General features: G+C 36.2%; 1 pseudogene; it reads left to right on the top strand.

Moving 5' to 3' along the window:
* The first annotated feature begins 15,048 nt into the window (after window positions 1–15,048).
* Window positions 15,049–18,934, top strand: LOC136404179 (transcription factor AP-2 gamma pseudogene; annotated as a pseudogene).
* The last annotated feature ends 8,584 nt before the right edge of the window (window positions 18,935–27,518 follow it).

The raw sequence follows: 27,518 nt of genomic DNA, 5'->3' as shown, positions 1-27,518 counted from the left end.
TTTATGCTATTTATATTTCACCTAATATTTGTAAGAATAGTTAGCATTATGTTGACTAATACAGAATTTTATAGTTTAAATAGGATAATGCTTTAAAAACAGTCCTAAATAATGTATGTTGGGATGTGTTATGCTTTGAAAGGCAGGCAGTAGACAGCAAGGAAACAGATTTAGTAGACTGGAAAGCCTGAGGTTTTTGCTATACTCTTGCATAATGTTTGGCAAAACTGTTGCTAGAAACAATTTGAAAAGAAGACAAGGGCTTACCAGGCCTGGGGCTTTAGAGGAAAATATTGGAAAGAGCCAGAATGGTACTATGTATTTTTTTTTACTTGTTGTATTAGCAGCATATAGCAAGAAAGAGATGACTCAAAAAAGTAACTGGTCAGGTTGCAAACAAAAATAGGAGGGAATAGAGAACATTCACAACATTGAGAACTCCCAGGGTTGGAGAAGGGAGCAGCTTCTGTATCTTAAACTGCAGGATACAAGTCTATAAAAGCTTTAGAGCAACAAATTCCATAAATAACAACCCCATATCAATCTAAAAAAAAGCAGACAAACAAAAGAGAATCCAGCCTAGAGCTAAGATCAGGTGATTAGAGAAAAGTTGGTACCTTCCCAAAAAGTTTTAAGAGCATGAGAAAAGACAAAGAAGCAAAGAAATAAAAGTTGCTAAGAACAAGGACAAATACAAAGCTTTGGGTCTGTTCACAGGTCCTAGAATCGCCTTGAAGCAAACAGATCAAAAGCATTCCAAAGGCATTTGGAACATAAAGGCATATCAAAGGCATTTGATTTTATTGACACTTTCCCAAGAACGTCTGTGTGAATAAAACAATTCTGAGATCCCCAATGTCTCCTCAGAAGAAAGCAGATCATGCAAACTGTGTGGCCTTCAAAGAGAACATACTCACAGTGCCTACTTGAGGTATGACCATCAGAGGTAATGGATGAGCTAGGACCTCCTAGTGAGTGGAACTAGAGGGCAACAGAAGGAAAACTGGTGCAAGAGTCCATTGTAGAGGCAGAATCTGGGAATAATAAAGGGATTTTCTTCAGGTGGGAGTGAGGGTCTTGAGCGTCTCTCCAATGAGATCCTATTAAGGTTGTGGGCCAGTTACAGTTTTGCATCTTATTCTTCCCTTTTTTCAAAATTAAACATGTGTAGTGTGTTTGTATATGTGCGTGTGTGTGTGTGTGTGCATGCGCATGTGCACACATGTGCATGGCTTTGTACTTGTTTCTGTATTATATATTGGGAGGGAAGTGTTGGCAACTCCTTATCTTCTCATTTGTATTGCAGTTTCATACAGTTCTATAGAAACTAACATTTTATATAATTTATATATTCCTTCTAACAATGAGGAATTATGGAGATCTGAAATTTGAGCTGAATGCTGTTATTGGGTAAGTCAATTTGGATCAATTTCCTCAGGAAAGGCAATATTGCCTTTCTTTGGGAAACTGTACACACATTACTTTTTTACACCACATTTGCACTTAAGTATGGACTGATTTCCACCTTAAAGAATATGACCAGATGTGATTTGTACCAGAACACCTGCCCCCAATATAGACTCCTATAGAGTATAGAGAATACTCTCTTCTGTCTGGTAGCTGGAGCACTGGTAGGTGACTATTATGATTTGGAATAACAGTTAGAGATAGCAAAGCATCTCTTATCCTGGGTTTCTGCCTCATGTTGTGGAAAAGAGCCTCTCTTTTGACTTCTATATCTGATCAACATGTTACATGAGCAAGATAAACTTCTATTGTTTTTAAGCATTAAAGATTTATGAACCAAAAATTTTAGGCACTTAACATTAATCTTTTCCTCATGTTCCTTTAGTCTCCCTCTAGTAAAAAATACTATAAGATATAAAAATAGAAACAAAAAATTAAAGAAGGATAACAGGACTCTAAATATAAAGCATCTATCTGAGGATTAAATTTCTACTTACATTAAGATAATTATTTTTTTAAAAGTTCTGAAATACATTCTAGACGTGCCAAAATTTTAATATGTAGACATACCTGTGATTTAAATTTGTGTGAAATACTGAAGTATAAGGAAAATATAATGTATAAAAAGATTTATATTTTGGATTTCTCTAGATTCTGATACCTGTGTTTATTAATGTAATACAGGAGGAGAACTTCTTCCTCAAATTTTAAACTAATTTTTTTTGCTGTTCATGTGTTACTTCTAATTTAAGCTGTAGTATAATATCTTTACAATTTTATGGAAACATCGCCTAAGAATCAGTTTTATTGCATTTATAGAAAGTTACAAATATTATTACCTGCTAAAATGCATTTCTTTCTATCAGCACAATTTAAATAAATGAGTTCCATGATTATGCCAGTGAGGTGATTTATGGTCCCCTGACCTTCCATGGCAATTTGTAATTTAATATTACTTTATACTTTCTGCAATATATTACAGTTACTTTTATAGATCTTTTTTATTAATTAATATTATAAAAAGCTCTTTAAATGATTTCACTTTTTGTTCATCCTTTGGCCTGTGTCTTCAAGCCTCTACAACACATTAAATTAGAAGTTTTGCTTTGCTCAACAAAATAATAAATACTAAAGAAAACATTAATTTGTTTAGGTGTTTTTTAGATTCTGCACTGTACTAGAATGTGAGTGAAGCTGAATCTTTCAGAATATTATGATAGTACAAATCACAAAAGAAAACTTCTGTATAATCATGGCTGCACTACTGTGATCAGCATGGTCAACTTCCTGACTTTCCCATTTAACAAAAATTTTGCATCTCTGTTAGTTCTCATGGTTCCCATTTCCTAGGTTTGGCAACCACTGGCTCCCTGTGGATCTGTTCAGTCTGAATTTCCATTTCGCCAAATGTAATATGCAGAATGAAAGTGCACTTCAATTTTCTAAAGGTCAGAGCCATTTATAATCAATACAGACAATTTGAAATAATATTCATGTGTGTAAATGATAAGCAAAAATAATTTGATATATTTATTTTCCCTATTTCTAACAAATCTGATGTGAGGTTTATTTTAGAAGTAATAAGTGCAGTTCTCAAGGAGTTACCTAGCTTAAACAAGACAAAAAACAAACAAACAAAAAACCCTGAGTCCTTCCAGAAAACAAGCATCAAAAATAAACCGAAGAAACAAAAATAGCTTGTGTTCTTTTCTTAGAAGATACACTTAGAGTTAAATAAGGTGAGAGGTAAAAAAGAAAATTAACTGCTTTGAACAAAGGGACAATATAAAAATCCATCTCTGAAGATCTTAAGAAATTACAGGTTACCACAAACATAATTTATAGATGCAGTTTATAAATTAAATGCATATCTACATGTTCATATTTTTTCAGACACGTCACTAGAATCTGTAAGCGTATTTATTATTATTAGAGAAATAAATGTATTTGCTTTTTTATACCTCAGTGGCCAAATATACATTTAAAAGGCTTTTTTTGTTGTTTTTCTAAAATTCTTTCTAAAATTAAGAAATAATGATCAACAGGTCTCTTTTTAAAAGAAAACCAGTAGGGAAAATAAAGGAAGAGAGGCAAAATGGGAAACTAGGGGTTATGAAGCTGCATCCATCACTCTGGCACTGGTAGCAGTGGATGAAAGCAGTTGATCCTTTTCTGGGTTGCAGGAGAAAGAACATATTGTGCAATTATGTCCCATGCTGAATATATTGTTGGCATTCAACCAATTAATAATAACAAGAATGAAAACAACTCTGCGATAAGAATAAGGCTTCCAATATTAGTCACAGTCTGCTTAGCTCTAGGTTGGCTTAGATAAATGTAGTAAAGACAAGAAAAACATCCCATTCCACAGTTTTTGGCTAATTTAATATCTTTGCTAAGTGCTTAGTTAGTACAGTGACAGACACAAAGAAAAATGCATAGATTGATTGCACTGATAGATAAATAGAGTCCATTTTAGCACAAAGAAAAAAAACTTATAATTAGATGTGAATACCTGGTTGCTTGCCATCCATCACATATGCAAGTTAGGAAAGTATTTTTATAATGAATTAGAAATGAGTGATATTTCATAATACGATGTATTATACACATCCTGCCATAAGTGGTTCAGTCCATGCTGACAATCATAAGTTTCAGAAATGGTTCAACTCCTTTCAGACTTTCCCACATATTTCTCTGCCAAAAACTTTTGAGCAACTTAGCATTTTTAAAACACTTGAGTCATCCAAATTTCATAAATGTTTTGATAAACTTTCCTGAAGCAACTCTTCAAGTCCTACTTAAGTTTTTTAGCAAATAGAAATCCAATAATATTCAGTCATAAATTGAGGAGGTACACACCATCTATAAAAGTGTACTGGCTCTATTTTAAACAAATACCACTAGAAAAATAAGCTAATATAGCGACATGACCATTTTAAATAAAATTTTAGTGAATAAAGCAAAAATATATATTTTAGTTTATACTCAGACCCTAACACTAAACCAAGAGAAGATTCAAAATAATTATACAATGTAATCTGTAACTTTACAAGAAAAAGAAAGCAAACATAAGGATCCTGGGAAGATGACAGAGACAGGAGCAGGGATGGGAGGGACTGGAGGGGAGAGGAAGAGAGGGGACAGAAGTGGTAGGAAGGGGAAGGAAGGGTGAGAAGAGGGGGAGACTAAGAATTGTACAAAAATGTTTGATTGATTCTAACCAGATATGATTAGCATGAAAACATTGATCAGATACACCAAGCTCATGAGAGTAAAGGTTAATGGCCTATAAATAAGAAACAGCCTATAGCCTAAAAAGGAAGCTTGAGAATTTACTATTATTATGGACTAGGAAGTAAATAGCTTTAAAATTGTGAAATAAAAATAAATCATCTCTATGCTTATATAGCAGGATTAGTGGTCTTTCTAGGTCAGGTGGTAGCCTCTCTTTACCAAAGAAGAAAAAGCAGGGAGTAATTTTACCCAAGTTCTCCTGTTTATCACTTAAATATTCTCACCCAAAGTTCTAAAGTAAGTGAAGCTAAATGTCAATAACTATGATGATGAAAAATAAAAAAACAAATGCAGCAAATCCTTTCTAAGAAAATTTACTTACTATAAATAGCATTTTATTTACTATCTTTTCCCTTAAGCTTTCAATTACTATGAGAGCAGTAAGGCAATATTCTTCAAGTCCTATTTTTAAATGTTCATATTATTTTTCAATAAATGTTCATTTCTTATAAAGAACAGATAAGGGAAAATGGATTATTTTATTATTTTACAAGGACTTGGGAAAACACTTAAAAAGATAGTTTAAAATGATTTTTATTTATAATTTTTTTTTTGTTTTTAGAAAATAATGATGAAAATGACAAGAAAAATAATTAATGACCTGGTGCATAAAATTATTAATGAATCTGAATTGCTTCAGATCCTTAACTCCTTGCCTCAGGTAAAACTTTGACAATAAAAATGAATAAAATACATTTGAACAATTAGAAAATAATGAAAAGCATACAAGAATGACATTTGACAAAGGCAGATAAGAGAATATTTTACTTTAAAAATGAACATTTATAGATCAGCTGCCCCTGATGTGATATATCATAGATTATTAAGAAGATTGTACACCAGTATTTTAAATCACTTTCAATTAACTTGGGGGCAAAAGGAGAGGGACTATACCTAATTAATAATGACAATGAAAGATGTTGATTAAGTGTAAGATGTTTCTAAATAATAAATGAGATAAAAACATAAAACTAAGAAAATAGGTCTACATTTGTGATACACATATAGACTTTGCAAGATAGCAATTACAGAAATAAAACTTGAAAGAAAATATGTATACATGGAACAGCAAGAGAAAAGAGAAAAAAATTAAAATACAGAAAAAGTTACAAAGAACATATGAAAGCAATGTCTCATTGAGTTGTAAAAGGGTACTATCAATTACTGCAGCCATGAGTTTTAAAAAAATGTAGAGCTGATTTTAGGTACTAGCTGCAGTATTTTAGGCAAGCTGATTAATTTTGGGGGGGGGGAGTAATGTTTATTATATTGATATTAGAGAGAGAGGGAGAGAGAAAGAGGAAGAGGAAGTGAGAGAGGGAGGAAAAAAGGAGGGAGATGAAGGATAGAAAAGAGAAGGAGGATAAAGGAAGAGGAAAGGAGAGGGAGAGAAAGAGAGGAACTTCAATCTGTTCCTGTATGTGTCTTGACTGGGGATTGAACTTTCAACCTCTGCACTTCTGGACGATGCTCTAACCCAGTAGTCCCCAACACCTGGGCCGCAGACCTGTACCAGTCCATGGGCCATTTGGTACTGGTCTGCAGAGAAAGAATAAATAACTTACATTATTTCCATTTTATTTATATTTAAGTCTGAACAATGTTTTATTTTTAAAAAATGATCAGATTCCCTCTGTTACATCCATCTAAGATTCACTCTTGACGCTTGTCTCGGTCACGTGATACATTTATCCATCCCACCCTAAAGACCGGTCCGTGAAAATATTTTCTGACATTAAACCAGTCCATGGCCCAAAAAAGGTTGAGGACCACTGCTCTAACCAATTGAGCTGTCCAGCCAGGGCAAGCTGCTTACTTTTTTGAGGTTTAGTTTCCTACTGTGATAAAGACACTGAGATCTGCATCAAAGTTTTATAAAATAAGTAAAAAGGCTTAGCTCATTACTATATTAGCAAGGATAAACTGACACATGCATTCAATTTGAACCTAAAGCAAGTTAGACTAACTCTTATTTTACTCATACATTCCTGAAATCATCTATCTTTGTTATGATGATTTCTTTACCTGAGTGCCTCAAAATCAGTGCTTCTGAAATATGTCAGCTGAGATAGTGCATGCACATTAAAATGGGTTTTAGAAGATAACGATGGAATAGGCGGACGTAACAACTCCCACCTCCCAGAACCAAAGTGGATTACAAACTAATTTTAAGAACCATCATCTGGAAAAACCAACTTTGGACTAAATTAAGAGTACTCTTCAAGCAAAGAACACTGAAGAAGCCACACTGAGACTGGTAGGAAAAGTGGAAATGCAGAAACGTGGAGAGGGCTGCCCAGCTCCCTGGAGCGAACGGCAGCCAGAAGAGACTTGCATGGTGGGAAGTAAATTTAGCAGAGAGGGGAGGGTCCTGAGCCCCAGGAACAAAGCCCCAGCCTGCAGCCCCAGAGCCTAGAAGAGGTATATGGACAGTATTTAGCTGGAAACAAGACAGGATACTGTTTGTGAGAAAGATACTGATTTCTCAGACCCAGGATTCTTCTTAAAGGACTGCACAAAACACCTCTCTCACAACCACTCACCCGGGACTCCGGGGGTCAGGGAGAGAGGAGAGGACTGGAGTAGCAGGAAGAGAGTGTAATCTAGGAGGCATAGGGAGAAACATTTTGGGAGACAGCCACCCTAACCCCTGGGACGTATCACTCCCCAACTCTGAAGTGAATATTTCCCCTAGAAACAGCAATACCAGCAAAGGGAAGCAAAACACCACCCAAAGAAGATCTCCTGTGGCACTCAGAGCAGAATCGCTTAGAAGGAGGGAGCTTTTGGGACTACAGTAGTGAGTCTTAGGGTCTGAGCTGCAGCGCCCCCACCCACATGGCTGAGGGCTGCTGGAGGGCCAGCGGTGGCCGGACGTGGAAGCGTGGGTCTTTCGGCAAGGGCGGAAGCCGGCTGGCCACTACTAGGCCCAGGTGTGAGCTTAATCTTGCCCAGCTGGGGAGAAGGGTGTGTGCAAAAGTGGTCAAGCCCAGCTGAGGGCAGCCGGTAATCCAGCCTGCAAGGGAAGAGCGGGAACCCTGGAAAGGGTGGAGATTAGCATTTGAGCAAAGGTGTAGGAGCACAGCTTTGCCCCGTCCACAGAACCAAGGCTTGTGACCTGACTTGGGAGCTGGCTCCTCCCATGGGGGTGGAGCCAAAAACCCAGAAAGAGCAGAGTCCCACTACTGAGTGTGGGCACGCAGTCCCACCTGGCTTGTGAAGCCAAGGCTTGCAGCCATCCCACGAGCAGGCTCCTCCTGCAGGGGCAGGGTAAAAGCCTAGAATCAGGCGGAGACCTGCAGCTGAGCAAAGGTGCTCGCCACTGCCCTCAGGGCCGAGCATAATGCCACCCATGGGGGCAGGGCGAAGGCCAAGGCCACCAAGGATAGTACACCCGAGCACGTGATTACAACCACTCCCGTGAAGGAGAGGCAAAAACCACAGCAACAGCCCCAGTGAGCAGTCACCGGCAATGCCCACACACAAATGCCCTAGGCAGGAACAGCAGAGGGGGTGGCGGGCCTGCAGACAGACCACACCTAGGGAACAGAAGCCACACCCAGTGAACTCCAGTGGCCAAGACCTTCTTTTACACAGAGAAGATGAGAACACAGAGAAAAACAACACAAATGAATCAAGAGAAATCCCCAGAAAAGGACCTGAATTAAGCAGATATAATCAAATTACCAGATGCAGAGTTTAAAATAATGATTGTTAGGATGCTCAAAGATATTAGAACAACAATAGATGGTCATTATGAACACCTAAATAAAGAGAGAGCAAATATAAAAAAGGACATTAAAATAATAAAACAGAATCAGTCAGAAATGACAAATACAATATCAGAAATGAAGAACACAATGGAAGGAAATAAAAGCAGGATGGATGAAGCTGAGAATCAAATCAGTGAGTTAGAGGACACAATAAATAAAGGCACGGAAGCAGAGCAGAAAAAAGAAAAGAGACTCAAAAAGTCTGAGGAAACTCTAAGAGAGTTCTGTGACAACATGAAGAGAAATAACATCTGCATCATAGGGGTTCCTGAAGAAGAAGAGAAAGAACAAGGGATAGAGACTTTGTTTAAGCATATTATAGTTGAAAACTTCCCTCAATTGAGGCAGGAAGACATCTCACATGTTCAGGAAGCACAGAGAACTCCATTAAAGAGAAAATCAAAAAAATCAAGACCAAGACACATCATAATTAAAATACCAAAGCTAAGTGATAAAGAGAAAATATTAAAAGCTATTAGAGAAAAAAAGACTATAACCTACAAAGGAGCCCCCATAAGGATGACTTCCGAATTCTCAACAGAAACACTTGAGGCCAGAAGGGAATGGCAAGAAATATTTAAAGTAATCAGAACAAGAGCCTACAACCAAGACTACTTTATCCAGCAAGGCTATCATTTAAAATTGAAGGAGAAATAAAAAGCTTTCCAGACAAAAAAAAAAAAACCAAAAACTCAAGGAATTCACTACAACCAAACCAAGGCTGTAAGAAATGCTAAGAGGCCTGTTATAAACACATGAAAGAAGAAAAAGAATATAGCAAAAGAGGAATACAATTTTAAAGAATAAACAATTACAATAAACAATTACATATCAATAATAATCTTAAATGTAAATGGATTAAATGATCCGATCAAAAGACATAGTGTAGCTGCATGGATAAGAAAGACCCATACATATGCTGTCTACAAGAGACACACCTTAAAACAAAAGATGCACATAGACTGAAGATAAAAGGTTGGAAAAAAATATTTCACGCAAATGGAAATGAAAAAAAAAAACTGGAGTAGCAATACTTATATCAGACAAAATAGACTTTAAAACAAAGGCTATAGTAAGAGATAAAGAAGGTCACTATATAATGATAAAGGGAGCAATCCAACAGGAAGATATAACCATTATAAATATCTACGGACCTAATATAGGAGCACCTAAATATATAAAGCAGACTTTGAAGGATTTAAAGGGAGAGATCAGCAGCAATACTATAATAGTAGGGGATTTCGATACCCCACTAACATCACTAGATAGATCCTCAAGAAAGAAAATTAACAAAGAAACAGCAGACTTAAAGGACATACTAGATCAACTCGATTTAATAGATATCTTCAGAACCTTTTACCCTAAAGCAGCAGAATATACATTCTTTTCAAGGGCTCTTGGTACATTCTCTAGAATAGACCACATGTTAGGGTACAAAAACAGTCTCAGCAAATTTAAAAAGATTGAAATCATATCGAGCACTTTCTCTGATCACAATGTCATGAAACTAGAAATCAACCACAACAGAAAAACTGAAAAATACTCAAACACTTGGAAACTAAATAGCACGTTATTAAATAATGAATGGGTAAACAATGAAATCAAAAAAGAAATTTAAAAATTTCTACAAATGATAATGAGCATACATTAACCCAAAATTTATGGAATACAGCAAAAACAGTCTTGAGAGGGAAGTTCATAGCATTATAGGCATACCTCAGGAAGCTAGAAAAAGCTAAAATTAACAAGTTGACCCTACATCTAAAAGAACTAGAAAAAGAACAGCAATTAAAGCTCAGAGATAGTAGAAGGAAGCAAATAATAAAGATCAGAGCAGAAATAAATGACATAGAGGCTAAAGAAACAATACAGAGGATCAATGAAACCAGGAGCTGGTTCTTTGAAAAGGTAAACAAGATTGTTAAAACTTTAACCAGACTCAACAAGAAAAAAATAGAGAAGACTCAAATAAATAAAATTAGAAAAATGGGGCCCTGGACATTTGGCTGAGTGGTAGAGCATCGGCCTGGCATGCAGGAGTCCTGGGTTCAATTCCCGGCCAGGGCACACAGGAGAAGCACCCATCTGCTTCTCCACCCCTCCTCCTCTCCTTCCTCTCTGTCTCTCTCTTCCCCACCCACAGCCAAGGCTCCATTGGAGCAAAGTTGGCCTGGGTGCTAAGGATGGTTCTATGGCCTCTGCCTCAGGTGCTAGAATAGCTCTGGTTGCAGCAGAGCAAAGCCCCAGATGGGCAGAGCATCACCCCCTGGTGGGCATGTCAGTTGGATCCCAGTCAGGTGCATGCGGGAGTCTGTCTGACCGCCTCTCCGTTTCCAACTTCAGAAAAATTAAAAAAAAATTAGAAACAAGAGTGGAGAAATAACAATTGACACAACAGAAATAAAAATATTGTAAGAAAATACTATGAAGAACGGTATGCCAAAAAACTAAACAACCTAGATGAAATGGACAAATTCCTTGAAACATATAGTCTTCCAAAAATTAATCTGGAAGAATCAGAAAACCTATACAGACCAATTACAACAAATGAGATTGAAAGAGTTATAAAAAAACTCCCAAAAAAGAAAAGTCCTTTGCCTGATGGCTTCACAAGTGAATTCTACCAAATATTCAAAGAAGAACTAACTCCTATTCTTAAACTATTTCAAAAAATTCAAGAGGAAGGAAGACTTCCAAGCTCCTTTTATGAGGTGAGCATAATTCTGATTCCAAAACCTGGCAAAGACAACACAAAGAAAGAAAATTATAGACCAATATCCCTGATGAATATAGATGCTAAAATCCTCAGCAAAGTATTAGCAAAAAAATCATACACCAGGATCAAGTGGGATTTATTCTGGGGAGGCAAGGCTGGTACAATATTTGGAAATCAATCGATGTGATTCATCACACAAACAAAAGGAAGGAGAAAAACCACATGATAATTTCAATAGATGCAGAAAAAACATTTGATAAAATCCAGCACCCGTTCATGATCAAAACTCTCAGCAAAGTGGGAATACAGGGAACATACTAAAACATGATAAAGGCCATCTATGACAAACCCACAGCCAACATCATACCCAATGGGCAAAAATTAAAAACAATCCCCTTAAGATCAGGAACAAGGCAGGGGTGCCCCCTTTCCCCACTCTTATTCAACATAGTTCTGGAAGTCTTAGCCGCAGCAATCAGACAAGAAAAAGAAATAAAAGGCATCCAAATTGGAAAGGAAAAGTAAAACTATCATTATATGCAGATGATATGATATTTTATATAGAAAACCCTAAAGTCTCAGTCAAAAAACTACTAGACCCGATAAATGAATTCAGCAAGGTGGCAGGATATAAAATTAATACTCAGAAATCAGAGGCATTTTTTTACACTAACAATGAACAGTCAGAAAGAGAAATTAAGGAATCCATCCCCTTTACCATTGCAACCAAAAAAATAAAGTACCTAGGAATAAATTTAACCAGGGAGATTAAAAACTTATACTCGGAAAATTATAAAACATTGACAAAAGAAATCAGGGAAGATACAAACAAGTGGAAGCACATACCGTGCTCATGGTTAGGAAGAATAAATATCATTAAAATGTCGATATTACCCAAAGCAATTCATAAATTCAATGCAATACTGATTAAAATACCAATGACTTACTTCAAAGATATAGAACACATATTCCAAAAATTTATATGGAACCAAAAGAGAACACGAATAGCCTCAGCAATCTTGAAAAGGAAGAATAAAGTGGGAAGTATCATACTTCCAGATATCAAGTTATACTATAAGGCCATTGTACTCAAAACAGCCTGGTACTGGCATAAGAACAGGCATATAGATCAACTGAACAGAACTGAGAACCCAGAAATAAACCCACATCTTTATGGACAACTGATATTTGACAAAGGAGGTAAGAACATACATTGGAGTAAAGACAGCCTCTTCAACAAATGGTGTTGGGAAAATTGGACAGCTACCTACAAAAAAATGAAACTAGACCATCAACTTACACTATTCACAAATATCAACTCAAAATGGATAAAAGACTTAAATATAAGCCGTGAAACCATCTTAAAAGAAAACATAGGCAGTAAGCTCTCTGACATTTCTCACAGCAATATATTTGCCAATTTGTCTCCACAGGCAAGTGAAATAAAAAACAGGATAAACAAATGGGACTATATAAAACTAAAAAGCTTCTGCACAGCTAAAGACAATAAGAACAGAATAAATAGACAAACTACACAATGGGAGAATATATTTGACAATGCATCTGATAAGGGGTTAAAAACCAAAATTTATAAAGAACTTGTAAAAATTAATACCAGAAAGACAAACAATCCAATCCAAAAATGGACCAAAGAAATGAATAGACACTTCTCCAAAGAGGACATACAGATGGCCAATAGGCCTATGCAAAAATGCTCGACATCACTAATCATTAGAGAAATGCAAATTAAAGCCACAATGAGATATCACCTCACACCAGTCATAATGGCGCTCATCAACAAAACAACACAGAATAAGTGCTGGAAAAGATGTGGAGAAAAGGGAACCCTCCTGCACTGCTGGTGGGAATGCAGATTGGTGCAGCCACTGTGGAAAACAGTATGGATATTCCTCAAAAAATTAAAAATCTAACTGCCTTTTGACCCTCTTATCCTACTGTTAGGAATATACCCAAAGAACATCATAGCACTGTTTGAAAAGAAGAAATGCACCCTTGTTTATGGCATCATTGTTCACAATAGTGAAGATCTGGAAACAGCCCAAGTGTCTGTCAGAGAACGAGTGGATTAAAAAGCTTTTGTACATATATACTATGGAATACTACTCTGCCATAAGAAATGATGACATCGGATCATTTACAACAGCATGGATGGGCCTTGATAACATTATACTGAGTGAAATAAGTAAATTGGAAAAACTAAGAACTATATGATTCCATACATAGGTTGGACATAAAAATGAGACTCAGAGACATGGACAAGAGTGTGGGGGTTACGGGGTGGGGGGAAGGAGAGAGAAGGGTTTGGGGGAGGGGAGGGACACAAAGAAAACCGGTTAGAAGGTGACAGAAGACAATTGGACTTTGGGTGATGGAAATGCAGCATAAGCAAATGTCAAAATAACCTAGAGATGTTTTATCTGAACATGTGTACCCTGATTTATCAATATCACCCCATTAAAATTAATAATAAAAAAAAAGAATTTGTCTCAGGGCTAATTCAGGCAGTTAGAAGAATAGTATAAGGATGATAATTCTGCTTCTCAGGCCACATCCTGCAAAAGGGGCCCCAAGAAAATTGGCGATTTGGCTCCTCTGATTTTGTCAATTGGATTTAAAAAAAAAATAGGTCAGGAACGCCCTGATGTGGAACTAACAAAATTAATTTAAATTTTGGGCATAAATTTAAAGGACTTTTAGATACTGGAGCTGATGTATCTGTTATTGCTAAGCTACATTGGACTCCTTCCTGACCCACTCATGCAGCAGCCACAGAATTACAAGGTATAGGGCAGAGTAAATCCCCTCAACAAAGTTCTAGTTTTTTACATTGGAATGATTAAGAAGGTCATTCTGGATTTTTTAAGCTTCATGCACTCCCTGTTAATTTTTGGGGTAGAGATGTTTTGATAAATACGGGAGCATTGCTTGTCCGTCCCAATGGTTTAGTCAGTACTCAGATGCTTGATCAGGGATTTTTGCCTACTAAGGGACTAGGAAAAGAACAGCGAGGAATTCTCACCCCCATGGAAATGGCACCCAATACCAGAAGGTGTGGATTAGGATATCAAAATTTAGCATAGGGGCCTGGGTATCTCCTGCTACCCCAATAACGCATTGTGCAGACCCAATTACTTGGAAATCAGATAATCCTGTATGGGTAGACCAATGGCCCCTTTCTCAGGAGAAACTTAGGGCAGCTGCTTGATTGGTACAAGAGCAGCTACAGCTTGGGCACATTGAACCATCTAATAGCCCATGGAATACACTTCCATATTTTGATCTTGTCACCTCCTTGATTATCAAGGGGCATAGGCAACCCTTACAGCTTATTATAGGTTTTGAGCCTCAAAATTATTGTTGTTGCTTTTTTCAAAGGATCAACAACAATGGCTCTGGGAAACTTCCACTAAATGGCAAATCGCTTTTGCAAATCAATGGACAACTGTATACTGAAACAGTCAACTTAAAATCAGCTCAAAGACTAGAATTATATGACATTATCATGGCTTTTCAGCATTTGCCATATTCCTCCTTTAATCTATATACAGACAGCAAATATTTACTTATGGTTGTTTCCACTATAAAGACTGCTGTCTTAGGGACAACTGTGGATGAACTATTTCAGCAGTTCCTCCTTCTTCAAAGACTTGTATGTCAACATAGAGCTTCATGTTTTATAGGACATACTCGAGCTCACTCCATGCTCCCTGGAGCTTTAGCACAGGGAATGCCCTGTTGATCAAACTACCCAAAAGAAAATTATTTGGAGCAACCATGACAGATCGAACAATTCAGTCTCATACTATTCATCACCAGAACGCTGCAGCCCTGTGTAAACAGCTTCAACTTTATCGGGAAGCAGAATGGCAGATTGGAAAATCCTGTCCAAGGAGTCCTATACTACAATCTGTCCCTTCATTTGGAGTTAACCCCCAAGGACTCCAACCAGGACAACTTTGGCAAATGGAGGTTACTCATATACCTTCATTTGGCAAACAGTACTATGTCCACGTTACAGCAGATACTTATTTTGGATTTATAGTAACCTCTGTCTGAACAGGAGATGCTGCTAAGCAGGTTATAGCTCATTGTTTGTATGCATTTTTCTATTATTGGATTTCCTAAACTGGTTAAAAGTGACAATGCTCCTGCATATGTAGCAAAAGCATTTACTGTATTTTGTCAAACCTTTCAAATTATGGGTATTTCTTACAATCTTTAAAGTCAAGGTATTATTAAAGCATACCCAGCAAATATTTTAAGGTCAATTTAAAAAAATTTAAAAGGGGGGAGTCATAGCCTGGAACTCCTATGGGTTTACCATATCATGCTTTTTACTTAAAATTTTTTAAATTTCTTTTGAATGCTGATGAACAAGAGACGTCAAATCTTCTTCTCTCGCAAACTTCTACCTTCTTTTATTTGATCCAGCTAATAACACTGTTTTGTCTTTTTCCAAATAGTTACAGATATACAGGAAAGGTTTATATAGGCGGATGGGGATCCTCAAACCCCTCAATGAGATCTACTGAGCATGGCTTTTAAGATACCAAAAGGCTGGAAAAGCCCAACAGAGATCAGGTCAACTACCAGCTTTTAGGATATGCCCTTAAAGCAGCGGTTCTCAACCGGAAATACATATTTTATTTAAAAATGTATTGTTTAATAAATATGTACTTTCTGATGGCTTTAGGCGACCCCTGTGTTTTGGTCGTTCGACCCCCACCAGGGTCCCGACCCACAGGTTGAGAACCACTGTCTTAAAGGCTCCAATGCCCTAAAGGGGTCTCATAGAAATCCATCTGGGTCCTGCTTCAATAGTGAAAAGGAAGGTCATTGAGCTAAAGCCTGCCAGGCTTACATGCCTTTGCTGTGAGGATAAAGGGACACTGGAAGGTAGGCTTCCACCTCACTCCTCTAAGGGAGGGTTCAGTCTCTTCCAGCCCTGCTCCAGCCACCTATGACCTAACCTTGCCCAGAATTCTGGGGTTTGTCACTGAAGGCTGAAGGTGCCCAGGGCCGTTGACCCCAACTATGACACTGTGGATGAGCCTAGGGTATTTATTCCAAGAAGCAGGTAAACTGATCTCTTTTGCACAAGGGCCACTTAACTATGTCTTGCCTGAATAGTCAGGTTTTTTATTCTTCCCTCAAACATCTCTGTTGTGGGTGTTGATAGTCCTATTTTCTGCTGCTTTGTTAAATATATAGTGTTTCCTTTATTCCTCCTACCTCAATGCCCCACTCATATTTCAGGCTGGGACCTACTCCTAATTTAGAGCTCTCTCTCCCCCTGTTGCCAACTTCTATTGTAAATTTACATTTGCCACCCAGCTTAGTGTATCCCAAGGTTCTCTTTACCACGCCACAGTCGCAGAGCTCCAGGGAAAAGCAACCTGGTCTCATCTCTCCAGGCTGAGAAGAGAGGCTCCATCTCCACACATGCTGCAGATGGCTATTTCAGTCTACCTGAATCATTACCAGCTAGAAGCAGTGGTCATTGGGACTTGGACATGAGGTGCAAAATATAGAATTGTGACAACAATTCCAGTGTCATGCGGACTTTTCCTGGATGTGGACTTTTTCTGGATTCCTGCTCTTTGTGATAGCTCCTAATGGACTGAACTGGGGTTGGGTTGCATTCGCAGGGATTTGGAATGGTGCTGGTGCCAACTTGGACTTGGTGAACATGCTAAGGACACTACTCTTTTATGGGTTCTTGTTGTATTAGACAAGAGTTTGCTTAAAGGCTTTAATCACTGTAAAAAAATATTATAGAAGACTAGATAAAGAAGATGTGGCACATATACACTATGTTATACTACTCAGCCATAAGAAATGACGACATCGGATCATTTAGAACAAAATGGTGGGATCTTGATCACATCATACGGAGTGAAATATTGAATCAGAAAAAAACAAGAACTGCATGATTCCATATATTGGTGGGACATAAAAATGAAACCAAGAGACATGGACAAGAGTGTGGTGATTATGGGGGGGGGGGGAGGAAAGAGAGGGGAAGGGGGAGGGGGAGGGGCACAAAGAAAACTAGATAGAAGGTGACTAAGGACAATCTGACTTTGGGTGATGGGTATGCAACATAATTGAATGACAAGATAACCTGGACATGTTTTCTTTGAATATATGTACCCTGATTAATTGATGTCACCCCATTAAAATTAATAAAAATTTATTTATAAAAAAGGGGTTTTAAAGATGGCCCAATAACTATCTATTTTAATTATTATAGTTTAATTATAACTATTATAGCCATTTTTTTTAGTAGAAAATAACTTCTAATCAGTGTAATTCTATACAAATGTTCAACTTCTAGAAGAAAAGATGTAATGGGCTCTTTTTTCACTTAGGTGAGGCAAAGTATTCTCAGATGTGACATGAAAAAGTGCAAGCCCCATAAAGGGAAATATAATATAATGAATTTAACTACTTCACATTTAAGAGTTTCAGTATTTCAAAAGACATTATTATGGAAATTTTATCTAAAAAGGAAATAAGCTGGGAGAAAATATTTTACATTGAATCATTACATAAACGCTTCTGGGAGAGGCCTAGCCACCGCCCTCCACCTGTGCACAGGCAGGTACCCCTGCAGCCAGCTGAAGGCTGGCCCAGTCACCAGCACCAGGAAGGGGCTGGCCTGCCCTCGCAGCACGCACACCTGGGCTGACTGCTACCCCATCGCTCGTGGCTGCCCAGTGGCGCTACCAGTGCTAGTAGGGATGGTGATTGCCTCTAGGATCGGCTGCTGTCCTACGCCCTCACTCTGGATGACCTGGGCCTGGGGAGACCCTGGGTCTTCATGACATAGGACAACGGATGGTTGTGGTGAGGTCATCAAGGAGCAGCACTTGCTTCTGCATGATCAGACTGTTACTCGCAAAGGTGCCATTTCAATGACCAAGAAGGAGCTGGTGGGGGCTCCAATGAACCCCCAGTAAGGTCTTCTGCTCCGTCCCTGGAAGGTTGTCCCTCCTGAGCTCCACATCAGAATACAGAGTAATATTTGCTGAAGTGCAGAGGCAACGGTTCCCACTTCAGTGCTTAAATGCCTCATTACTGGGAGGTATATTTGGAAGAGCCAATCCTAAAAAGGGAGGCCGGTCCTTGCAAGAGAAGTTGGACAAGATTGGGCTCAGTCTTCCAAGCAGGGGACGGAAGGCTGAACCTGTAATCCTCCTGAAGTCCTTAGTAGAAGTGGAGTACATTCATTTGGCTCAGGACTTTGCATATCTCTGTGGAGCAGAGTTTTCTAGTAAACCAGTGACTGAATATTAATCAGACCTCATCTCAGAGGAGAAAATGAGATGACCACCCGGAAGAACGTGCTGCTGGCCGCACAGTGGGTGTGTAAAGCATTCAGGGACCTTCTCAAACAAGATCGAACACCGAGCGGGAACAACTGGCTCTCCTGGGTCTTGCAGACAAGCATTTGGACCTACCTGCTTGTCTCAAGCTGATAGCGGACGGGTTTGGCAGCCAGGCCTTCTGTACCACTGTGTCTGCTGGACAGAACTACATCAAAGAAGCATTGGTCACCACAGACAAATCCTGCGTGAATCCTGGAGATCAGAGTCCAGCCGATTCCAGCCAGATCCTGGAGAAAATGGAGAAGCCCTGCAAATACAATGGGCAGTAGCGAAGTGCCTCAGAGTCTGTAAGGAAAAATATCTCCAAAAACCACTCTTACCCACACAAACGGGGGAACTCTTCTTGCCTGAGGAACCAGTTGAGCTTGTTACCTGTGTTCCTATTAAAAAGGCCCAATGTTGATTTCCAGATCTGGACCTGCCCTCTTGGAGTCCTTAGTATTTCTCTGACACTATCTCCTTAACTTTGGACAAGTTATTGGAAGGTGAGAAAGAAGTACTGGTTCTTTTCTCATCAAGCCTATGACATTGTTTTGATCCCCATTCTTCCTGGCTCTAAAAGTGGTGCTACAATTTTTTTAAAGTTTTTAAAAAATGTATTGGGGTAACACTGGTTAACAAAACTCTACAGGTTTCAGGTGTACAAGTCTACAACATATCCTACACTGTACTGTGTGTCTATCACCATTTATCCACCTTATAGCTTCCTCCCCGCACACCCTAGCTCACGGACAGTCATCGCACTGTTGTCTATTTTAAATATTTAGAATTGTGAAATCTAGATAAGGAAGACTAGAGACGGTACTTTATATTTAAAAATGTAAATATTTTCTTCAAAATATTTTTATAAAATTTGTCTTGCTTATACCTATACTTTAAAGACTATTTCTTCCAATGACACTAAGATTTATTTTTAATTATTTTTCTTGATATTGAAAAGAAACACCTCTCCCAAATCAGTGAATAACGCCATCTTCTTTTAATCCTTTCTATGCATGAAAATTGGTCTTTATCAAATAATTATTTTTATTTTTTTGCAATATATACCACCTGATTTCAAAATTTTATTTGATAATTTGCTTTAGGTTATAAGTTTCAAGAATAATATCTGAAAAGTTCTCCATGAAAAATGTATAAGAAATGAAAAAAAGTATGATTACATTATTTTGTTTTGTTTATAATAACATTGCATTAATCAAGGCTTTGTTCAGATAAATTGAAACTGGTTCAATTTCCTCTTGTCAAGGAGAAAAATATAAATGTGTCACAATTGTATAATTGATTTTGTGATTCAAAAGGGACTCTTTGGTAGAGATAATTTATCAAGGTTGATGAAACTGGTAAATGAGTGTTTTCTTGAAATTTGGAGGATTTTCTTATTGAAATGTTGAGTTTACAAATATACAATGTTATAATGATCAAAGATCTTTCTCACAAAATGTACTCCTTAAAGATTTCCTTATATTTATAATTTTTAATCCAATTTAATTATTTATCTTGTTTGGTTTCTTTCATAAAAATAAACTATAAAGAAAAGACTTTGGTATGGATATATCAACTAGAAATAAATTATTAATAAGTTAATTAAGCTTCATTATTAATCATCCAGAACCTATACAAATTGTTCATTTTGGTTGTAACTTACACATTCTTTATGAAAAGAATACCTGATGTAAGAAAATTAAAATAATAACATTCCAGAATTTTATTTATCGGCCAAATTCCTTATTAGAATAATATATTAATCAAAATTATATATATATATTTTTTTTTGCTTATCACTTTCACTTTGTAGCTGCATATAGTTTCACTGTGTCTATAATAATTTCTGAAAACTAATAACTTTCAAGGCATCAGATAAAGTCTCTAGTGATGTCACTTTCACTCTGACATTTATACTGACTTCATTTATGACAGACTGAAGGTGATGAACAGGTCCAAGCAAGAGGTCACCTTGTGTCAAGACTGGTATACATTCTGTCAAATGCAGTGACTATGAGTCTGCTAATGAGGAATTAAATAGACAGAATATTGTTATTTTACTGTTTTCATGCACTCCAAACCTATTAAACAATGCTAATCAGGTGTTTATTAAGTGAAACCATTATGCCAAACTTGTTGCAAACCTCACCATATGTCAGAGAGGTTGTAACATATTATTCATCCATTTTAAAGCTAGATTAATAAGAGTCATTCACTTAACTTTTTCTTTCTTAGCCTTTGGCAATGCCTTGGAATCAAGGTTATACTTTTAATTTTTCTTTAAATAGACACAATTAATTTCACAAAACTATTTTGAGTTAGATGGTGCCTCTTGGTGAAAATCTCTTTTCATTTACTTTTATATTGAAAATTAACTGTGTTAATAAGGTGAATAAAAAGAACATTTCAATTTAAGCAAAATTTATCAAACCAAAAATATTTTGTTAATGGAATAAAATAATATCTTACAGAATTACACATTTTAGGCTAGAAGTGGGCAAACTGGTTTTTAAAAGATCTATACTTTAAAAATTAATCAGGAACTACCAGACAACTGTAAAAAATTCCTGAACTGGGTACTCACGATATCTAAGGACTTCTTCAAATATAATATTTTATAAGCAAACATCTTTGAATAAAAGGGCATTATTTGTGAGCTCCTCTGTTAATGACAGTAAATATATAAAACATTTCCCACCCTAACTTGATAGTATCTTCCTATTTTCTAAGACTATATTCAATATTTCTTCATTCCATTTGAACTGTTTAGATGTTACAAGTTATTCATGTACTTTCTGTATTTTAATATTAGATTTTTATTTTATGAGAAAAAATGTAGGTTTTAAGTGATAATATTGCAGTTTATATCTAGAAGCATCAACCTACAAACTATATGTTCTTAAATGATTATGTAATTTATCAATTTTAAAATTTGAAATGAAATATTTTTCATCTGTGATTTTTAAGAGAATCAAATTAGAGTGATATATAATATAAATTTTAATTTAAAAATATTTTAAAATTAACTGAGGACCTGGCCGGTTAGTTCAGTGGATAGAGTACCGCCTAGTATACGGATATCCCCATTCAGTCCCTTGTCAGAGAACACATGAGAAGTGGCCATTTGCTTCTCTTCCCCTCCCTCTTCTCTTTCTCTCTCTCTCCCCCTCTTATAGCCAGTGGCTTAATTGGTTTCAGCATTGGTCTCAGGCACTGAGAAAAGCTTGGTGGGTCCAAGCATTGGCTCAAGATGGATGGTGCCAGGTGGATCCCGGTTAGTGCACATGCTAGAGTTTGCTATCTCCCCTACTCTCACTTAAAAAATAAATGCAAAAGTTCATATTAATATCTAACAAATATTTAAAGCATGTGAAACATTTTATAATATCTAAGTGTCAACATGATTACTGACATCATTATCATACTTCTTCTTTTTCACTCTTATCATCATCTCACACATTCCATGTGTTTAGATACTTTTTCTATACATAGATTTCAGCTTAAAGAAACTACATATTCAACATCTTTAAAAAGTTGTCTTTCTATCAAAAGTCACCCAAAATAATAATGTATTATTTAAAGATGGCAATGAATAACATTTTATTGGCTGTCAGCATATATAGGAAATTCAGTGTCTAGTTTAGCAGCTCCAGCTTCATTTTATTAGGTTGTTGAAATTTCCGGAAGAAAATTCACTATTTCTTATAAGTTTGCAAAGATTCCTTCATTTTCAAAATTGGAGCTAAATACCTTTTGTTTGGATTCCCTTAACACTACACTTGTTTAATCAGAATATTTTCAATATTGCACAAAATCTAAGTTCTGTTAGGGTAGAGATGTGTATATTTATATACAGGGGTGAGAAAAGTAGGCTTATAGTTGTGAGTACAAGAAATACAGAGTTAATTCATGTATTATTATTTATTTACTGATTATTGCATTATTGTATTATTTGTCTGTTATTATTATTGTTATTTTGTATCCTTTTTAATGATTTTTTTTAGGAAATGAAGTTTGATAATTTAACCTACCTTTTCCCACCTCTGTACATATATATATATATATATATATATATATATATATATACATGTATAAGTGCTAGATGGTACACACATATATACACTCATATAGACATATATGTAAAATATAATTAATATGTAATTTTATATTATTATCAATGAATATAATATATAAACTAAATACTGTATTTACAATAATTGGCCTACCAAGAGCTAGCTTATAGTATGTGTTCAATAGAAATATTATGTAATTGTTGCTAATATAGTGGAGGAATGCCCGGTTTTTATAGATGTTTGATGAAAAACAGGATTTAGATTGAAAATGTCGAGCTGAGAGCTAAGAATATGGTGATGTTTCCTTTTAATTTAGCTTTTGTGGCTCTTTTGCCTCTCCCACCTAGTGCTTCTACTCTCTCCAATAATTTGGACATTGAAGCACATCATAGATAATGTAAATTAAATTAGACATGGAAGAAAAACCTCTAAATGACTGAAATTTCAGAGTGTATATTTTTAGAGATGTGGGGTTTTAAAAGCAAATAAAATATGAGATTTTATCTAGTCTAGCCTCTACACTGTATTACAGTTATTCATTCTATGAAAACTGCTACAAGAAGATGTTCATTTTTGGTTTGAATATTTCTAGTATCAAGACACTCATTCTTTGGAAAATCACATATTTCTATATTGGTTTTTAATATTTAGAAAAGTTTTATTTTAAATGTAATATTCAAATAATTTTAAATTTAACTTCCTCTTTTGCTATCTTAAGGAACCTAAGTATTTCAATTACTCACAACAGCACTTCCCCTACTTGATCCAGCTCTGTCACCTAGTTTTCCAAAACTGAAACTGTAGCACTTGTCATTGCACATTACAGTTTTAAATCCTTTCAGCATCACTACACTATATATATATCTTAAGCAAAAGTCCTATAACTTTCTTATTATTAATCATGATATATTTAAGAATATAATAATGTTGACTTAGAATCAAACTATATTTGCTCCTACTAGCCTATAATTATTTTATGAAATATGTTATTTTATGTTCTCCATTCTACCTTTAGAATAAACTCTTTCAAAAATATAATTTTATTAAACGGGAAAGCACTATAATATTAACTATTTATTTATTTTTATATTTTTCCGAAATTAGAAGCTGGGAGGCAAACAGACTCCCACGTGTGCCCTACCAAGATCCCCCCAGCAGGCCCACCAGGGGGCGAAGCTCTGCCCATCCAGGGCATTGCTCCATTGTGGCTGGAGCCATTCTAGTGCCTGAAGCGGAGGCAGTGGAGCCATCTCAGCACCTGGGCCAACTTTGCTCCAGTGGAGCCTTGGCTGCAGAAGGGGAAGAGAAAGATAGAGAGAAAAGAGAGGAGGAAGGGTGGAGAAGCATATAGTCACTTCTCCTGTGTGCTTTGACTGGGAATCGAATCCAGAACTTCCACACACCGGGCCAATGCTCTACCATTGAGCCAATTGGCCAGGGCCAATATTAAATATTCAATAAGTCTTCATTATGGGCTGGTTTGTTAGCTTTAATATCTAATTTATTTCTTAGTACAAACTTTCAAAGAAGATAATATTTCCTCAAATTAGCACATTTCATGCTAGTCAATTTACATGAGGAACCATGTTACATCCAAATAAATAAACTAACCAATCAACAAATCAACGAAACAATGAAAACACAAAACCTAAAACTATAAACCCAACCCTAGTGGTCCTCAGCATGATTATCTCAGCAAAGGAGTCATAGAGAATATTAGACTCTGAAAGGGGAGAGAAAAGAGCCTCTCATAACTTACCTTCGTTATATAAAATTTGCTTATGAAAATGTTTTCACCCTGTCTGGTTGGCTCAGTGGCAGAGCATTGGCCAAGTATGTGGATGTCCTGGGTTTGATTCCCAGTTAGGGTACACAATAGAAGTGACCGCCTGCTTCTCCCCCTCTCCCTTTTCTCTATCTCTCTCTTCGCCTCCCATTTTCATGGCTCAGTTTATGGCAATTAGGCCCTGGGAGCTAAGAAATGCTTTATTGCCTCACCTCAGGTGCTAAAACTAGTTTGGTTGCCAAGCAATGGCCAAAGATGGCAGATCTTCACCATATAGGGGATTACTGGGTGGATCCTGATCAGGTGCTTGCGGGAGCCAAACCCTCTGCCTCTCCACCTCTCAATTAAAAAATAAAAGAGGTCCAAGCCAGTTGGCTTAGTGGTAGAGCATCATCCCAGCGTGTGAAAGTCCTGGGTTCAATTCCTGGCCAAGGCACACAGGAGAAGCACCCTTCCCCCACTCCTTTCTCTCTTCCCCTTCCTCAGCCAAGGCTCCATTGGAGCAAAGTTGGCCCGGGTGCTGAGGATGGCTCCATTGTCTCCACCTCAGGCACTATAATGGCTCCGGCTGCAATGGAGCAACGGCCCAGATGGGCAGAGCATCACTCCCTAGTAGGCTTGCTGGGTGGATCCCTGTCCAGTGCATGCAGGAGTTTGTCTCTCTGCCTCCCTCCTTCTCAGTTCAGAAAAATACAAAAAAAATTGTTTTTCTGGGTGTTCTCTTTTGCTTGCTTAGTGTGACTTTTGCTAACCATATGTGTGGTTGAATTCCTTGGGTCAAATGCACCTATAAAGGGAAAGCTATTGAGTCATTATCACTCCCCATCTCTCATTTTATAAATAAGTTGAAATGCAAAAAAAAAAAAACCCAAAAAACAAGCAAACAAAAACACACAAAAAAAACCTAAGTCACATGTCTAGATTTAAACTAGTCAAACAATTAAAACTAATGTGTGCATTTCTTGAGAGAGAAAACTCTGACTTGTATTGTAATGGATGAATAATGTTTTATATACTTATACTTATGAATGTGTTTTATATACTTATAAAAACACAGTTTTAATGAATAAAAAAATAAATAAACCCAGGAAAACTGAATAAATTAGGGGAGTGGAGAGCACAGTTTTGAAAATAGCTTAATTAAAACTATTATTTAATTTAACAACTGGAGAATCTAATAATAACTTCAATTCATTATTGGCCTTCAATGTCCTAGGCTCTTTCTACACACATCTTTCAAATTATGTTCTATATTATCTCTACCTTTCAGATGAGGAAACTGAGGCTTAGGAAATTCACACAGCCATAAAATGTTTGAGCCAGATTTGAAACTAATCATCTTTGACTCTAAGATCTTAGTTCTTTCTCTATCTACAATATATTCCAGTATCTTACTCCTCTGAAAAACTGGCATTTTGGAATTTCTTTCACAATAGGCACAGCACTTGGGATGTTTTAGAGGAATCTAATTAACTAGGATATTTCAATATTTACATATTGTATGTTTTAAGAAATTATAATTCCTTGTAGATAATAATTGGTGAAGCCTATCATTATTATTATGACTACATGTAAAGATATCAGCTATTTCATCTTTTCTAAGTATTTTCCATGTATTTACTTCCATGTACATTCTTTATTCATATATGACATAAATCTATAATCAATATTAAACCTGTCTTAATAATTTTTCCATTGCTATATTCTAGTGCTGAACAATTCTATCAGTTTTTATCTGTAAAAATAGCTTAATTAAAACTATTATTTAATTTATTTGGGTTAATATTTGTGTTGATTCTGTGGATTCTGGCAATGACAAACCATGAACATTTTTATGCACCTCATTCCTTTTTCATTTCTTGTAATGTAATTTAATAATAATACTTATTGTCATCTGTTATAATTGGTTAGTTTTATCTGGATATTATTTTTCCATTTGAATCTAATCTCCTTGTAAGGACTTCATGGCATTGTGTACAAGACTCATGTCTTCTTTGCTTGACTTCTCGCTATATGTCATTTGTGTGTGTGTGTGTAAAACAAAAATATGAATCTTTTACTACCACCTAGATTTTTAGATATACTATTCTTCTGAAGGCAATACCGTTAACATGAATAAGTTAAAAAGTAATATATGAAATGAAAAATTTTAATTATTACTCATAATCTTATGTTGCTGGCGACAAAATCTTAAGTGTCTAATTTTGTGTGAGGAAATCAAGCAACCTCACACAGATGCAGTCCTTCTTTGTAGCACCGCTATAAGTTTTTATACTAAAAATACAGGACTTGGGGTACATTTAATTTTAGGAGACTCTCATCCAAAACAACAGAAATGTAAATAAATATATTAACATATTTTCACAAATTTCATAAAATATATAATTATGTGAGCATAGAATCCATAACATTCTTAAGAGCCCAGGCAATTGAAAGTTACTAATGTTAAGCTTCATAAATTTACAGCAAATAAGTCTTATGATATGTAAAACTTTTCTGTTTTATTAACACTATGACATTATGATATATTGAAAAATATATGGGGTTTGGAGTCAGATACACTTTTGTATGAAATGCAGTCATCATACTTCAAAGTGTATGAAGTTATAACTCTCAAATCCTGTTACCCCCATTATGAAATGTGTACCATAAAACCTATTTAATGAAATCTTTTTGAAAGTTAAGTGAAATAATATAGCTAAATCTCAGTTCATAATCATTGTCATATTTACATTATTTTCTTTCAACTTCAAATTTTGTCATTTCCACAGCATTTTCTATTAGAAATATAAGGTTAAACTATCTCTAACAAAACACTATGGAAATGTGAAGATTTCTACATGATGGAAGATTATAGTTCAATATTAGAGTCATTTTATTATTTTCTATTCCCACCAACCTCTTAACTCAGGTGAATGAAAATCATTCATAACTAATTAACATAATTAACATAATTGTTTTCGACATGTCTGGGGATTATTCGTTTATTTCTCTAAAAATTTCACAAAGGTA

This window comes from Saccopteryx leptura, chromosome 4 (genome assembly GCF_036850995.1).
Source record: "Saccopteryx leptura isolate mSacLep1 chromosome 4, mSacLep1_pri_phased_curated, whole genome shotgun sequence".
In the NCBI taxonomy this organism is placed as follows: domain Eukaryota; kingdom Metazoa; phylum Chordata; class Mammalia; order Chiroptera; family Emballonuridae; genus Saccopteryx; species Saccopteryx leptura.
Note: the sequence above shows the minus strand (reverse complement) of the source record. Positions and strands in the feature narration are given on the sequence as shown.